The 17,348-nt window shown below is 38.6% G+C and overlaps 1 protein-coding gene and 1 long non-coding RNA gene across 2 annotated transcripts in view; one reads left to right on the top strand and one right to left on the bottom strand.

Annotated features, from left to right (window-relative positions):
• The window catches only part of LOC117159636 (uncharacterized), a 558,819-nt gene that overhangs the window by 383,209 nt on the left and 158,262 nt on the right, over positions 1-17,348 (bottom strand). The gene's annotated exons all lie outside the window — the stretch shown is intronic.
• Positions 6,247-17,348, top strand: part of LOC143303069 (uncharacterized) — a 66,350-nt gene continuing 55,248 nt past the window's right edge. The window contains exon 1 of the long non-coding RNA XR_013059066.1: positions 6,247-7,672. This is a non-coding gene — a long non-coding RNA (uncharacterized LOC143303069). The remainder of the gene's footprint in view (positions 7,673-17,348) is intronic.

Here is a 17,348-nt window from a genome sequence, read left to right as displayed (position 1 = left end):
ACGAGAGCCGATTGCTGGCGCGACGTAACGAGCGTGCAGGCTACGCGTAAACGCAGCCGCGGTTCGCGTCGAGTGTTGAATGCACTCTCGCGACTCCGATCCAATGGAGTTCCTGTGTCCTCGCGGGGATCGTATCGGCGAGATCGTTAGCCGAGCCATTCGCTTCGTTGATCCACTCTGACGCTCTCGATCCCCGCTGAGATCGGCAGCAACGACGAGTCACGTCGAGGATTCTTCGCGGTCGGTAAGTATAGTATGTAAAGTATTGAATGATCCGTTGTACGGACGATTGTTTTGGAAAAATTGATAAAAAGGCGATTGGTAGAATTTGAATAAAGCGATAAGTCAAAGACGCGCTATGGCATATTTTTAAATCTCTGAAAATAATCACTCGAGAAAGAAACGAAATTGTTACTTGGCTGAACTATTTAAAAGTTGCACTGATGAAAGTAAGTCGTTTTTTTCTTCTTAAAAATTGAATATTAATTGCGGGCTCGTACATGTAGTAAAATTGACAAATTAATAGAGAGTTACAAAGTTATAAAAGTTAAGGTTAACGAGTTATACAAACGAAGTTGCAAGATATCATCTATCTTGAAGATATTCAAGACTGAGACAGGACGTTAATTTTCAATTAATTAACTCGCTAAAATTTTAGTATAAGGAAGTGTAAACTCCTTGAGGAATCTAACTGATCATAAAAATTGTTCGTCGCTTAATTAGGTCTTTTATATCTCCGGATATATTTTCAACATCAAACGTTCCTTCTCTCGTGACTCTACCGAATAGCGTTTCTGTGTCCCCACGGGGATCGAGTTGGCGAGATCGTTAACCGAGCAATTCGTTTCGTTGATCCATTTTGGCGTGTATTCGATGCCCGCTGAGATCGGGAGCAACGGTGAGCCGCGTTGGAGATTCTTATTGGTCGTGGTTATCGATCGAACAACGACCTGAAGTATGGGGTATTAATTGTTGGATGGTCGCTGATCGGAGGATTGGTGTTTTTGGCTAAGTTTGCTGCGGAATTTATACAGTCGAACTTTCCAGGTACGTGCTCAACTGTACTATCGCGGCGACGTAATTAATCCTTGATTACCGTTTCATGTATGTTACGAATATCTATGATCTTTTAATAACGAATTAAATTGTTTCAGCATACGATTTGTTTTAGGGAAACCGATAAATATTTTTGTAGGTTTAAAAGTGTACAATTTGAGGCAATTTTTAAAAACACATAATAAATTCAGTAAAGGAGTCTCGGTAAAAGATAATAAAAATGGTACCACAGTGCAAACTTAGTATCTTTAATATTTCGTGTCTTCTATACGAATAACGTGTATTTGATACATGAACGAAATTTCTAAAGTGCAAACGTCACCTTTGACTCAACCATCCGAAGTAAAAAAAAAAGCGAACACTAAAAAAAGTAAACACCAGTAAATTCATCGGTAAAAATTGTATATACGCTAACTGGTCCATGCCTCGAGTAGGCGAGGCAGTAGAAATCAGGATACACGACGTACTTTAATGACGTTAATGATGTTAAAACAAAAGAGGATAGTATGTTATTTAGAGCTGCAATTACGATATCAAACTTGCGATTAGGATAATTAGTGACTATATTAGCTTTTGAATGTGATTACTCGGATTACGAGGTGACGAGGGATGCAAAGTCCAAAGTATCAATTGGTGGCTAGTTGATGATAGGTGTTGGGGACACAACACTAATGAGAGTTCCTTCAGCGTGTGGCGATCTAGGGAAGGTCATAAATCACCTTGCGAAATATCCAGTCTCCATTACCTACGTGTAGACCCATGTCTACCAATGGTATAGCTCGCATAATGGTAGAACTAATCACAGATTTACATCCTGATGTCACTTCTACGACCATTCTCGCTGTTCGAGTCCACCTTTCGAAATTAGTTAGAAGTGCAAACTCTGGGGAGAGCTTTAATACAAACGGTATGTAACACAACAGTTCACGGTTCAATTAGGCTAAGAACTTCAACTTGAATCAATTTAAATCAACGATTACTCGAAGAATGAAATTGGCAGCAGCTAATCCATAATGTAACTCGTTTCATTGTAACTTTGCACTGAATTTATAATTCACTTTAGACGGTACACAGCAAACGTTTTTTTGGATTAAACGTACTTCGTAAGAACATACTCGTAGAATATCAAAAAATATCAACTTATTTGATACGTTAAAAGTGGGATTATTTGTATGTGTTTCCATAAAAATGTATTATTCTTAGTTGCAAAAAAATATTCAGCTTCCGAAAGTATCTGCAAATGACCGTAGTTTGAAAAAACTATTCGATCCTCGAAATCAGCCCGAAAGCAGCACAATCGGCCGTTTGCAGCTCGAGTATCGGTAATTCCAGCGATGCAACTAATTCCATTGGGTGTAGGATCATTTCCGGAAATATCATCAGAGGCAACTAACTATGTAATTCACGAAGAGCGAATTGTTGCGAACAAAAGATGATGGAGGGCGGAGAATCGCGTCGGGACGAGCTGAATATCGGTCACCATCGGAATGTAAGTTAACCCTTGTTCCAGCGTTGCGTTGCTGGACCGGATGAAACAATCGACTCGCATCTTAATTACGCGGCCATAATTTAACGGGCACCGCGTCGCATTCGCGAAATGCACGCGTGCCAACGGATTATGGTTGATGCACCAAATGCGCGCGACGATTATGGCAAACAATGCCGACGATATTGAGTGGCCCTGGTCCAAACAAGAGGCTGCGTCCGCTCTCATAAGTGGACGTCGTTGAATGATGCTTTGACTTCAAACATCGAAATAATTTCTGATTAATGCTCCACAGAGTTGGACCGTCATACGCGGTAGCCCAATTTCGTTCGTGTTGCTGATTCGTCGACTTGTTTGCTAGCGATCGATGAAAATACTTCCAGTCATACAATATGTATATTATTCCGTTTTGGAAAGTTTAATTAGACGTACAAAAGAAATTCCGCGCAATCGCTTTTATATTTCATAGTATTGTTTTAAAACCGGATATTTTTGTACGTTTCAGTGCTATACCGTTATTTTTAATATAAATATTTTTCCATGCTTTGGTATGTGTTTCTTTTTTATGGTAGCGTTATGCGATATCGATGTTTAATTTGCAAAGGAAATCTTCGTTTGGAATTCTGATTGTGATATTGAATAAATTACGCTAAAGTTACGTACGTGTAATAAATATTATATAAACGTTATTTATTTTATATCTTCGTTTCACGATAAATCTGTCAAAAAATGTATTATAAGAATTTCTGATATTCAGATACGGTAGAACTAAGTTTTGCCGAACTCTGTGTATGCGAATCCCGTTTATACAAAGCAGATTTTGTTTACCGTCAGTTACCGAGTAACCGAACCTCTATTATTCGAACTGCGCTCGAGCATGCTTTTAATTATACATATACTAACGCGTATTCCGAAGTCGAACACGTCCGTGTGTTTTGTCTAAGCTGAGATATATATTTAATTTAATGGAATTCGCGTCGAAATTGTAGTTGAACCTCATTCAAACGTCAATCTGTATTGTCGAAACTCATAGCAGCGACTGACGAGGGTAGCAAGAGAGTCTCTGTTACCCGAATTCGTCGGTTATCCGAAATATTTTGTCTCCCGTCCGGTTCGGATGAACGAAGTTCCACCGTAATAAAATTTCGTTACATTTTATCTTGCCGAAAGTTATTCCAATTAACAACAAAAACAGGGGAATAATTTTATGCATGAATTTCGCCGCCAGTTCCAACAAACACGAGAAAAACGTTTAACTGGTAATTAACATCCACGCGAATCGAAGTTATTACAGTGTTAGTCCCGCGTTTACATAGTATCGTACAATATTTTGCAATAATTGCATGTATTATACATATACGGTGTATACATAGCGCGTTATTGGATATTATGAAACAACAGAAATTCCAATTTCCTCTATACTGTTCTCGTGTTAAAATCTTCCATCACATGCTATGTCATTTACATCGTTATTACTATAAGCTATTAATTTTTAATATTCTTCGTGATATACTCTGTGAAAGAAAAACAAGTTCACTCAAACTGTAATTTTCGATAAAATAAATACAGACTTCTCTTAACGAACGAAGAATATTGTGAAAAATTGTTCAACTCTTTCGGAATGAAAAATTACAAAACTAATATTTGATCGCTGTTACTTGCAAATTATTCTTTTATTTCTTAAATAATTTGTTCGCTATACGTTTCCAAATAGTTTACCTCTTTTCTTCAAAGATTTGTCCGTGTCACTTTCAAAATACGATGAAATACGACATGTTCGCCATATATAAAATCATGTTTGTCGCAATAGTAACACTTACCCACAAAACGTAACCAACCACGCAAGTGAGAAACGCGATCATAATTCCATAAACTGTCGGCAAAGTTTCTTCATTGGACTCCCCTTTCTCCATGGTATTGGTTCACCGCAAACTTCAAAATCACAAATGCCCGTTCCCTATCCGCCGCACGATCACCATCGAATGCGAAATTTCATTCGAATTATATAGGTTATCGCGTCGCTGCCCTTTGTCAATTCCGATTAATTACACTTGGAGTTTATTAACCGCAAATGGCATTTACGTGCAGCTGTCGAAAAGACTTTTAAGCTTGGGTCTGATTAAACGCTTGATTACCAAACCAGACGGTGTATTAATATCTGATGGAACGCGAAGAAAAATAAATTCTATACAACCGGATAAAAGATACGTATGAAAATTATATATTCGACTAAAAAGAAGAAATAGATTGTAAATTGTAAATCATCTATTATTTGGCGAGTAAGTATCTTGAAAACGTACAAATTAGATGAAAAACGATGACGAACGAGCGTTAGTACGAGAGATATTAACGAAACAAGAACATAGCGAATCGGAATTGCATATTCACCGAAGTAAGAAACACGTAATGGTAACTTGAAAATCAGACGTAAAATACCAGGAATTTGAAAACTCAACAAAGTTGTAATGTACGAGATCCAATAGGAAACACATTAATTACGATATGCTAAATTATGTTGTGAGCGATTTAATACGACAAAAATTAACGAAAATATACTCTTCATTTTTAATTAAAACCTCCGTAAAATCATACAGGGGAAAGACAATTTTCTGATAAAGAAAGACCATTTCTCTGAGCAAACGAAAAACTAGCCGAGCCAACTCGATCATCGTTAGGAAATGACGTCCATCCCGTCACAATGTGCAGTGGCATCGTAATACGATAATAAGACGAATCGAACAGAGGTACGATACGAATCTTTCATAAGGCGGCTTTAAAGCAATCGTAAAAACGTAGCAGCGACCAGCAGTTGCCGTAAAAATCCCAGAAGTGCTCAACGCAAATCCTTCTTATCGAGAGAAAGGAAACTTTCATCTGGAACAAATAGCGACACGAATCCCCGTTGTCCAGCAACAGTAAATCGATGAGTTTGGCTCCGTGCAGCTATTTGCCGGAAAACCGTTCGACCAGGAAACTCGAAAGCATCGAAGAGAGCATGAACTATGAAGGAGGGAAAAAGTAGAAGATAGGTCAAGAGGGAAAAGGAAACAGACGATTCTGGTTAGCTTTCGAGAAAGAAGGGGAAGATTTATGGTGGTCACTTTATCGAGAGCGACCTCGTGCTCGATCATTTACGAGCTACACCTACGCCAAGGAGCATTTTTTTTTTCCTTTTCGAAGACTACTACGTCATTCCGAGTATTTCTCCTTCTTTGTCCTTTTTTCACGGTCGGGAAAGTGACCTAGTAGAAACGTGACCTTGATACGGTTACGTTCCTCTCGATAAACTCGTATCGATAGGGGCCGCCAGAGACGTAGGCGGATGAGAAAAGCTTCGACGGGTATTAATGACTCTCCTATCGCGTGGAAAATTTGATTCGCCGTAAGACAGTGTCGTTTTTCAAAATTCGAGGCTCGGAGGAACGGAATTATAGCTTTGGCGTTTTTTCAAGATCTTAAGATCCTCTTAAATCGCCGTTTTTACGACATTGCGATCACGATGATACGGAAAATGCAGCTAGATACGTCTAGGAGGAATTAATTGGTATTTTATCAAATTGTTCGTAAGGTAAACCCACGGAAGAAGTCGAAGAGAAGAGAAGAATAAAATAGCGAGCACGATAGAAGTGGAAATATTTGAAGAAACGCGAGCTCGAAGCTAAAAACGATTGTCAGAGATGTATATTAGATTATTCCGAGAACACTTTACGCAGGAAATGCAATAATAACCCATGGAAAAATGTATCGAATATTTATTGAAAAATTCGTAAACCTTCGGGCGAATATTTCTCGGAAGAGGGAATTAATTGAAACGAATTTAACAATTCATCTCGTTGAAACACCATCGTTGTATTTTTATAAGCACGGTCAAAGAACGAATTGACACCCTTTGAAATTCTAAAAATCATACTTAATTCTCTGATAAATAAGAAACTACAGAGACTCGTTGAAGTTCGTGGGAAATCTGCGAAAAATGACACGATCAAAGAGTTAAAGGGAACCGTTGGTCGCCGCTTTAAAAACTCAGCGAGCCACATTCCACGCGTTCAACGCGTCAAAACCCGTCTGGTTCAAAGCGAAACTTGCCAAAAATCTGCCGTAACGTGCCCGATCGCGCCACTAATTCCCAACGCTTCTTCGCTTTACCGTATAAGCAGGCGCGTCACGGTGTTTGGCGAGTTGTGTACGCGCGTTTCACAAGAAACGTCGACAACAAACACGAATCGCTCGTTCATCGTGGAAAATTCGACAGACCATGGCCACGTAGCGAAGACTCAATGACGAGGGATCGACACTGACTGATCGGCGAAGGGAACTTTCCTCTCTCGACTATTTTTAACGCGAGGGTCAAAGACGATCGAAGACGAAAGGAACGGCGATGGGATGAATTTGGCGATGTAAACGTCTCGCGCGGCCACGTAGACTCTACAAGCCACTGGTTTCTGTTTTTCGAGACGCGTGTCCGCCTCATCGCGAAATGTCGGACGCGGAAACGCGTATTAATAGTCCGGTGGAAATGGAATCTAGGTGAGCAACGGAGAAACAGACGGTCGAACGAGCTGTTACGCGGCGAGCTTCGGCCGAGGGTGAGACGAATTCGCACCGGATTCCACTCGATGTTCGCGAATTTATTGCCCGGCCATCCGATCGATCGTCGAACCCGGTGACTTTCGCGTGTTTCCACGGAGAATTTCGGAATCTACCGCCAACGTGTTCTGGCCCTGTGGATTAAGTTGTTAGCGTGCTGTTTCCATTTAGTGTGCCGGTTGTTGCCTGCGTACCCCGGGATTAATGAGATTCGGTCGAGTTTAAGGTTTTTGTGTTTCTATTTCACAGCTGGAATTAACGCAGTTGTTACGATTAAAGTATGGTTATACCATCTGCGTATTTACGCAGTTTAAAAGACTTTGGCTAATAGATATCGTTTATTTAAACGTAATGGTCAGTTTTGCGTTTGCCTTTTTAAATTCTTTTGACGAGATGTATAATTTTAAAGATGTAATCGTTATGTCGGTAGCGTTGCATAGAATCTAATAATAAGTATGACAATTGAATCGATGCAACATATGCGCCAGTAGCAGTGGCTGCATTAAAAAGCACAACGATCAAGTTATATATACGTACCTGTAGGTAAGAAAATATTTAATTTGAGAAAGTTGCTGGTAAAGTTCAGTTAAAATATGGAAATCTGTATGCTTTGTAAAAGGAATGTTTTTTAGAAATTAAAAATGTTTTTAAGAATCTAATATTTGTTTTCGCTTCCGTATGTGTACACATTTCGCTTCTACTAAAAATAATGGATACGTTTCGTATTCCTGCAAAATGGTTAAAGTTTAAATAACCTTAGTTTCTGGCTCGTTTATGGCTCGTTAGATGTAACTTATGAACACTATCAAAATACATCACCGATAGAAACATTTTTACATACGTTTTGCAATAATATACTCGTACAGAAATTACGCGAAGCTAGTTATACGCTTCCTTTATTAATTACAGAATTTTATTATTTCCTGAATGAAAATCCTGTACAGATTATCCAATAATTTAATTCTCTTTATAACAAAATACGAAATTATCTTTATTATTTGAAAAAAAATCACATACTTAGTATCTGTTAAAATAGTATCCATTAATTGGAGCTCTTTAATACCATTTCACTAAAACACATCACACGGAGAGATATTTCTCTCCACTTGACCCGCAAGAAATAAACCTAATTCTTTACACAGCAGCGCTAATTGTACCAACGCCATCGACCCGTGAAATCCAAATCGTTGTACGTGAAAACAAAGCGAACCTTCAGTGTATTTTCGTTGCAAACCGAACGCGAGTTTCGAGGATCGAGCTCACTATAAATCTGATCTCCATTTGCGGAAGGTTCCCAGGGGGAATTTAATAGATCAGTCGAACTGCTACCAGTAGAGACGAATCGATTCCATAAAATTGTCGCAAAAATAGAGAGGCGTGAATTCGAACATTTGGAGCTTTTTTCAACGACATTTGATCCGCTTAAACGCCATAGCGTTTAATTAAATAAATGGAAGAAAACTTTCTACGAAAGAAGAAAAAACGATGATAATTTGACAAACACGATTTCCCAAAGATTTATCTTTTAATTCGTAGATTATTTTTCTCGCGGGTTGGAAAAAAGGTCTAAATTTGTTGGACTTTGGAATTTTATTTCTATGGTGAAAACAACGTAACTGTCGAAAGGTTTGGAAAGACACCATTTACGAAGCTTTGCCAGCGATAGTACGCAATGAAAGTTCACGGTATAATCTTAATAAGGCGATAAACGAGTTGAAGGTGAATTTAATGGAGTACTCGTATTCCGCGCGTGAAATATTTCCGCCATGAATATGTTAATCGCGAAGAACGAAGAAGAAGCTGCGGTGTAGCCGCGAACAAAGTGCCATCTCCGTAAGCGAACTTGTGTCATTTACGTTCCGCAAAAGTATTCAGATGCAAATTGAAATTCTCGGTGGATCCACGCAGGCGAACAAACTATGATAGAACGAATCGAAGCTAATTTCGATGTTTTATGTATCCAAATGAATAAAAAGTAACGATTGTCTTTTCAGACTTAGATATCCGGATTAAATTCCTCTGCGAGCAAACGCAGTTTGAAATATAAATTAACGAAAGAGAATTCGTTTCGTGATAATAATAAATTGCGATAATGATGATACGATGATGCAGCTGATATACATTCTTTATGTAGCCAGTGGTATTAAAATTTAAAGCATGATTAACCGGTTGAAAACCAAGCAGTGAAATAATGCGTGGAACGTTAACATTATTGATAATTTTACGTGAAAAATATAATTAATTAATTAAAAAGATATGTTTTAGAAGATCATTACAAAAATCACGAAACTACAGAAGATTTCCATAATACTCAGTCAGGTCAGTGACTATATTTCTAAGACCGAAGCTAATTTCAAACCGAATAAATGTCGCAATTTGAAATATTTGATAGCAGTCAACAAGGATCAGCGATCGTAGAACGAACTGTAAAGATGACAATGGCGGATAAGGTAAACCTATTGAGTAACAATTAAGCCACTGTAGAAAGATGCGAGCGACATTAGCGACATCGATGATTTTAATTTACAACTGTTCCGCAAACTATGACACGTTTCGAGAATTACGACCATCGGCGCAATTGCTATTATAACCTAACTCATACATTATATTTGAGAAACAGAGTAAAAACTTCTTTGAATTAACCAAATCAACCGTTTTTAGTGCGCAATAATAACACGTGTACGAGAAATCAATAAGCGTCATCGAAATTTATCGTGAGAATGGTTAACTCATTGTAAATTATATTTGCAAATATTAATATTAAATACGATACGAACGGCACCTTCCGGTCAGCCATCGTTAAAAGAATCAACGATCCATCGAGATCAATGTCGATTCCAGCTGATGTTCGTCATTTATCTTTAAATCACGTTGTCCGTTTTCTGATACAGAGAATAACGTTTCGTGGTTTGCAATGCGTTAACTAAAATTCGGTATAAAACCTTTCGTAAATGAAGGTTTACGTACTTCGAAATACTGTAATCAATTTTATTAATTCTCAATTACTTCGATTATAACGTGAACGGGTATATTGAAAACGAATAATCTTTCATCTTTTATAAACCCGCAATATATCTCTGCTCTTTGCAAAATCGAGTTATGCAGGATGCTTCCACATTTATTTGGAACTGAGTTTTTACGAGTAGGCGTTTTTCATTATTTTTCACTGAATACAGTGTTAATCGATGTAGGTTTGGGGTTGATAATTAATCGATTCACACAGATTTGATTTTTATCTCTATATTTCTCCGCCTCGTACAACACGTCTCAACGCACAGAATACACTTGGTCAATTAACACGTGGTCGACTTCTAAGACAAAAGAGCGTCGTTAGAAGTGGTACCAACTTAGCTTGTAGTAACTAGCGATCATACCAACCTAACTTTTCTCAACATACAGTGGAACTATCGTAGCAGCGATGCTCTAACAATCGAAACAATCTGTCAGATATAGACAATTCCGATTAAAACGATGTAGATAATAAAGATAGATAGGTATATAGGATTATTTTTCTATCTCGATTAAAGTTAAAGCACCTGATACGATGCTTTTAACGATGGTAAAAATGAAAAAATTCCCAATTTCAACAGTACAGTATAGTAGTAGCGATATATTAACCTTCTCATTCTGTTAAATTGCAAACGTGATTTAAAAGTCTAAATAAATGTGGAAAATGAGATCGTCAGAAATATTCGCAAATATCGCAAGGAATATTAAAATAAAAATATGATACTCGTGTACTATGTGTGTACTACCGTTGAGAATACAAAGGAGAGATACAAAATAGGCCGATACGCTGTAAAATAATAATAAACATAGGATAAACATGCGATAAAGAAGAACGGTGAATTTGCGATCAAAGAAAATCGTGTGTGGGAAATCGGGGAACATTTTATCGGGATTCGGCCAAGTTAATTTCACGGATCGGCGAATGCGTGGCTGTATTCGTTTATTTAAATGTAAAGTTCTCATTCCCCTGTAGGGTTTGTTTTCAACAAGCAAACGCAGTTTCCATTTGCACTGATCCGGTTTCGTATTGTAACACAATGTTAGCAACCAGTGCTGCGCCCATTATGATAAGCTATATGAGAATTTATTTAGGGAACCCTTGGAACTGTTTTAGGAAGCCGCAATCTGTTGCAACAATTTCCTCTTCAACTACCGTTGCTTCTCTGCCTCGACAGATTTACAATTTCGTGCACTCGACCGGCGTGCAGTAACCGTATAACTCTTGTTCACGGTTTACTGCTATCAATCAACGTGATGTGCTTAAGCTTCGCGGATTCAACTCTTTTCCGGAGTAAATTAACCTGCGTGAAAACGAGCGCGTTGACGTTTAAAGAAGATTCATTACAACGTGGAAAATATTTACGCTCGTTTTGGACAATATTTATTTGCGCTTGTTTATTTCGTTTAATATGTTTACACTTGCATTCTGATGAATTTATGTCCGCGTAATTCTTCCTAAGTGTTTGATCTTTATTTCGTACCGCGGGTGTTGAAACATCTTACCATCTGTACCGTAAAATTATACTGAAAATATATATAATGGTTTCTGTACATTTTTCTCAATTCTGAAAACCTTCCTATGTATTCGAATTTGTTTTTTTTTTTTTCTATATTTTTGTTAAGGAAATTCGAGGATTTGGGAATACAAATTATTGACTATATTTCCCATACAACAGTTATACACCTATATTCCTCTCTAAGAACGTCTTGCACGCACGCTTGTTGCCAACCGACTAGCCTAGATTCTTCTAACATCTGGCAACAGTCTTTTGTCTCCACTGAGTCCTTGACGCCCTCTAACCCTTACACACACACTCTCATGTACAGTGTAAATGTATCACTTCCCTCACAATTTTCTATATATCGAATTTCAAATTTCTATAACTATCACAAAATTCGCACAAATAAAAGGGATACGACGGTTTCGAAATATAATCGTTTGGTGGTTTTTGAAAAAATTAACGAACGAGGAGCACGATTGTAAAAACGATGGTAAAAATCCTGATATAGAATTAATAAGCAGAAATAATCAAAGAATTAATTATTAATTAGATTAGAATAAGATAACGATAGATTGATATAAGAATTTAAATAAAACAAGGTAGAAAAGTTGTCGAGTAATAAAGAAGATTGTTAATGGATATCAAATTTTCTGTTAGACTGTCTAAGATAATTATTAGACGAACAAACAAAGAAACAGTTTTATAATTAAATAAATTTCTAATATTTATGTAATAAAAATCCATTGTTCCATTAACACGCAAACATTCTAGTTTACGATATACATATTTGCATTCAATAAAAGTTATTTCTACCTAAAACACGTTACGCGATGTCAATCGCTTAACTGGACTTTTCATCGGAATAAAAAGTAACCGTAAGAAAACGAACGACGGAAAACGCGTTAGAAAAATGATCGAGACAAGCTTAGATTGCAAATTGCAAAGGCAAGCAATCGACAGCGGTATAACACGAAGATGGTCTGGCGAACGCATCAGAGATGTCCTTCGTTCGCGCATAAAATGCAATTTGGTGGGTGTCAGACGGCCGTTACCGTTGCCCACTCTGCTTCTGCAGGCAGCCGCGTTACGAAATTTAATTGGATTTATCGATCGGTTTTCTGATTCCCATTTCCCGTCCGCCCTACTATCGGTCGAGCCACGCGAAAATCCGCCGCCTCTGTAATCGATGTCGTAAACCCGACCATCGCACCGATGATTTCCTCTTTGCTCTCGTCCAAACGTCTATAGCCTATTCAGGATTTTCGTACAACTCCAAGCTGCAAAGTGTCTAACCAGTACAGGAACTTTGCAGGTCTCGTTCACGCGGTTGTGCGTATGTAAGCATTGTGATCTGAGTTGGGAGATAATTGAGTCGTTCGAAAGCCATACTAATCAACTTTTTCGAAATGTTTTGAAATATTGAATATGTAAATTATCGAGGAAAATTGTTCATAAAAGATAGAGTCGATCGATGTAGTTTTTGAGAGACCCAATTACCGTGCGTAAACATTCCTCGACATGGCGCGTTGACGATCGGTTTTAGTCAGTCGCCGAGCAAATGTCAAAAGGTTCAGGTCCGAGATTTCGGTCGCCTTCGTCGCTTAAATAGCTAAGTAGATGAACGTGACGTTTTTTTTTTGTTTTTTTGAAACTACTAAGCCTTCTCGCTACAATATTATCAAATACAGCGATATAAGTCTTTTTTGCTTTTTTTTTTAATATTTATAAACACTTTTGAACGTGTGTTAAGACGAACGATGTTTTCATAAATTTTGTTCTTTTAAATTATCGATAAAGGTAAAAAGAAAACTTTCTTATCTACGTCAGTAAATAAGCAGTTCCCTTTTACCGACGGTCGAAAAGAGACGAGGTTTTCTCATCGGTCAGTGACTCTACAGTACCTATCGCTGGTATCGTGCTATCAACTGGTAACTTACCATGCTCTACAGTCGGTCGGTAATACAGATTGAGAGTTGAAGGAAGAAAATTAACTGTACAAAAACCAATATGTAAATCAATAACCTACGAGATGTTATTCAAAGTACCAACAAAATTATGCGACCTTACGATATTATATTAAAAATACAAGTAAAAATGAATGGAGATACACGTACGTAATAAATCACACTCTGCCTACTTTTTCGCCAGTTACTCGACATCTAAAATCTATGATCACGATTGTATTCAACGAGGAGTTTAACATCACCAGAAACACAACGGAGAACCGGGAAGCGACTAATTCTATGCAAATCAAGGAGGCGTGGCATAGAATTCCTGGATATATCATTATCATCGGCCCGATATATTACGTCCTACGTGCAATCATCTGATCGCAGGTGCATATAAGCGTGTTTTCGACCGTATCTAGCGATATACGTTGCCGCAGATTTCCTGGTGATGTGTTTAATTGTGACAGAACAATACCATATGCACGAGAATATTATCGTTCGAGAGGTTCGCCAATGGCACGATTATGTTAATGTGTCCTCGGTTTTATAACCTAACCTTGGAAATACGATTAACGAAAGTTGTATCGAAACCGTCGCTCTTTTAAACTTCATCGAGATTTCCATAATTTTCTCCGAGTTGATACTTCGCGTACCAACGAAATATAAAATTTACGTTAAAAGGTTCAGACTGAAAATCATATATGCAAAAATATATGTGTGCGTACAAATGTAATGTAAACGTTGTAAAATTTCTGTGAAAAATTACTAATTAGATACTTTGACTATTTTGTTAGCTCCAGCGTTCATTAAATAATTACATTAAATAATTACACCCCTAACGAAATAATATATAAAAATATGGTTGAGAGGAAATTATCTGCGTACATACCACAGTTCCCTCTCTTATGCCTGAAAATTATCTGGAAATGATCGATTTCACAAAATCATAGTGCCAGTCTATAACGTATCCGCAAGACACACAGACCGCGGCGGTGCAATTTTTCAATTTGCATCGCGGAAGAAGGATATTCCGGACCATGAAAGTTTCCTGCATCTGCGAGAGTTTCTGACTCCAACGTTACTCTGTTACTCTTCCGAGACAAGCCGCGAAAAGGGAAGTTTATGTCGCGAAACTTTCACGCGGCCCGCATGCACACCAGCTATGCAAATAATATAATTTCCTTAACTTTCTTGTCGCAAATTTTCCTCCTCGGAAAACACCGATAAATTTGTATTTTCCCGTTATTCGTTTATCGTCGCTCGAGACATTCAGGTCTATCGTAAAACGTTTCTTTCCTACTTTCATAACAGGAACCATTTAATTGGCAAAGAAAAGAGAATCCAGGTGATCCAACGAACCGATTCGCAATCAACGTCTCCGGAATAAAATATTTTGGCAAACCCATAACGCAAACGAATCGAACATCCGGTTGAAAAATTAAATTACAGCTGACGATGAAGTTACGTCTGCATCGACAAAAGAGAAAGAGAGAGAGAGAGAGAGAGAGGAAGAGGGAGGCTCTAAAATATACCGTTGACATCGGTGATCGATTAATTGCCCGGTTCACTTTGCCGATACTCGTTTCCTGGCCAATCAGCACGGGGAAAAACGAAGACAAAGAACGACCGTTGCTGATATTCCAGATTTCCGTACGAGGAGAACGACCATTACTCAGTCTACCGGGCACGAACATCCAAGACGCGATCTCACGACGTTTTCTTGCGACGATACCAAGCTAGCCAGTCGTTTTCGCCAAGTACCTGGCTGTTCTCGAGTAAACTCGACCAGCAACCATCGCTTCGCCATTGCTGTATGGACAAGGAAAAACACGAGTCGTTAAGATCCCGTCGCACGTATCTTGAATAACGAGTGTGCGCAGCTACCCTTCGGGAACCTGATTTAACCCTCGATCGGTGTACTGCGGTTTCGATAAGTCCGTAACGAATAGTCTGCAAGATTTTTACGCGCTTGTGGAAAATTTCGAGCTGCAGAGATGTACGATACGTATCTGTAAAAATATATAAAATATGTAGCGTATAGTACTCGTTGATATACAGGGTGGTTGGTAACTGGTGGTACAAGCGGAAAGGGGGTGATTCTACGCGAAAAAAGAAGTCGAAAATATAGAATAAACATTTTTCGTTCGAGGCTTTGTTTTCGAGAAAATCGACTTTGAATTTTTGGTCGGTACGCGTGCACTTTATCGCGTCTCGTTATGACGGATCTCACTGTAGATCGTTGTCTCGATGGAAAAATTAAAAAAAAAAAAATTGTTATTCTATATTTTCGACTTCTTTTTTCGCGTAGAATCACCCCCTTTCCGCTTGTACCACCAATTACCAACCACCCTGTATATATAAAATAATTTTCAAAGTTCAATTTTTATACAAGTACCTTCTTCGATCATCTGAATTGAAGAAATTGTGATCAATTACGAGCTTTATATTTACAAGCATAGAGTTTGTATAGAAATCAAAGTACGTTTACAAGTACAACTAAGGAAACCCGGGGAAACCTAAATAGAGATTTGTCTCGTTTTCTAAATATTATAACAAGTGCTTTTTTTCTTTCTATAATTTCTATACTCTCGCATATTATATCTATCCTGCATTTTTTCTATATTTTAATTCCCCATAGTTGCGTAAACATTCGTGATCCATGTATAGTAAGTAACACACAAAAAATATCATTCCTTCCCTACAACCATAGAAAACAACCTGTTGTAGGGAAATCTCCTTCCGCCATCGCTGCTCGTCTACCACAGTCGAATCGATCGTCCACGATCTATTGTACGTATATCGGTGGACTCTTCGCAATTCCAAATTCGCCGTTAGACTGGCACTCGATCTTGCGACAGTGTATCGAACGTCGGAAGACCTGGTCGCTCTTTTCACTAGCGCGCGCAACGCACTCGGGAAGATCAAACGGCCCACGCTATCTACCATAAACGATCTAGATTTCACTCGGTATCCGAGTATCCAGCAACTTTCGTCGAAGACGATGTTACACGCGTGTCATGTATCCGTAATCGCGGCGGTAGTCAATTTTGAACCGTCGAATCGATCGCAACGACACCGTGAAAGCGTGTCGTCTTCGAGATCCGGAGTAGTGACCTAAAGCCAGCTCGCAAGGGTGATAACTTTCTGTGCGAAGGAGCCGACAAAGCAGCTTATATGGCAACTTACGCGGCAACTCGTTTCGCCAAAGCGGTTTTCTATCTCGCGCTATTCGCTCCCATAGAATGCAGAAGGACAGTCGAGGCCTGTCGGCTATACGTATTAGTATACCGCTTGGGCAAACAGGCTGGCGTTAGAAAAGAACCAAGACAGAGTCAGCAGACGCGACAGAAGGACAGAGACCGCGAAGAAAGAGAAAAGTCGGCGTTGCCGACGCGTGCTCCGAGCAATCCATCGAATTTCTAATTGGAGATCTCTGTAAAATTGATTTCGTTACGGTCTTCGAACGAGTTGCGAATTGCTCGATACAATTGGAGCGAACGGAATGCCGGATCCGTGTAATATTTGGATAGCAATGTGTTTACGGGCGGCGAAGTATTCGAACGATGAGAAAAGTGGACAAACGGTTGGCAAATTGTTTCTTCGTGAAACATCGTCGTTCAACGCCAGAAGTGTCGGATTTAACGAAAACGAGCTTTGGTTGTCTTTCCTTCGTTTTTACGATGATTAAGCGCGCTTTAAGTGCCGAGGATATATAAACCGTCACGAACCAGTTCCAACTCTAATTAAAAGCAGCGTATT

Source organism: Bombus vancouverensis, chromosome 8, assembly GCF_051014615.1.
Source record: "Bombus vancouverensis nearcticus chromosome 8, iyBomVanc1_principal, whole genome shotgun sequence".
NCBI classification, from domain to species: Eukaryota; Metazoa; Arthropoda; class Insecta; order Hymenoptera; family Apidae; genus Bombus; species Bombus vancouverensis.
This window is presented reverse-complemented; position numbering and strand designations above follow the sequence as displayed.